General features: G+C 44.3%; 1 protein-coding gene across 2 annotated transcripts in view; it reads right to left on the reverse strand.

Moving 5' to 3' along the window:
- The window catches only part of SYNPR (synaptoporin), a 318,541-nt gene that overhangs the window by 158,976 nt on the left and 158,460 nt on the right, over positions 1-1,105 (reverse strand). The window lies entirely within an intron of this gene.

Below are 1,105 nucleotides of genomic sequence, written 5' to 3' on the forward strand. Positions count from 1 at the left end.
CACACACACACACACACCCCACCACCACCACCACTACATCGCATCACATCATCATTATCTTCACCACCTCCCTGATTCCCTTCCTTCCTTCTCCATTCACATTAATAAATCAGTGGGAAGGGAAAGGCAGCTGGGCATGTAGGAGGTTGTAGGACCAAACAAACAGACAAACAAACAAACAGAATATGATGAGGAGTCAGGCAACCAGGGTCTAGTTCCGAACCTCTGCTTACTAGCCAGCCAAGTGGACTTGGGAAGTTCCTTAAGATCTCTGAGCCTCAGTATGTCTTCTGTAAAATGGGCATGCTAACACCTCATGGCACTGTCAGTGGGGAAGTGTGGGGAACAAATGGAAGAGGCTCAGGCAGTGCTTCTCAACCCACCCTACACACAGACAACCTGGGACAAGGATCCTCCAGCTTTGTTCTGTTTGTTCCTTACACACAAGCCTTCAGGGTGCTTACAAATGCTTCAGATTGTACACACCCCATGGCCCCTTTGAAATTCTCATAGGAACCTTATGCCCCCTTACTCCCTCCACCACCACCCCTCACCTGCCAATTGAAAAATAACTGCATTTCAATGAGGGAAGGTACTCAAGGCAGTAAATTAAGCAAGTGAACACAGTTGAAGCAGAACAAAAAGGCTAAGAACCACCAGGTATCTAAGTTCACACTCAGTAAGCATTTGTTGAATAAATGAATGAAAAATTGAGTGAAGGAGTAAGGTCCCTGTGCTGAAGGCCACAGTTCCTACCTTCTGTTGGTGAGCAGTGTGAGAGCAGAGTTGAGAAGGTCGCTGTTCTAGCCACACACCCATAGGGGAGAATGACATTTAATACTTTCTTCAGGGTGGAGAGTGACTCAGTCTCATCAGCCTTGAATACTAAAGGCCCCATTTCAAGTAAAAGAAAACTGTTGTCTCCCACATTATGAGTGAACATTTCTTGAATATTTGCTCTGTGTCACTGGTCTAAGCAATTTCTTTTTTCTTTCCTTCTTCTTACTCTACTAAGTGATTTATTTTCTTTCCCCCTTCCTTCCTTCCTTCTTTCCTACTTCTTTCTTTCTTTCTTTCTTTCTTTCTTTCTTTCTTTCTTTCTTTC

Source organism: Herpailurus yagouaroundi, unplaced genomic scaffold (genome assembly GCF_014898765.1).
Source record: "Herpailurus yagouaroundi ecotype Mexico unplaced genomic scaffold, PumYag 213, whole genome shotgun sequence".
In the NCBI taxonomy this organism is placed as follows: Eukaryota; Metazoa; Chordata; class Mammalia; order Carnivora; family Felidae; genus Herpailurus; species Herpailurus yagouaroundi.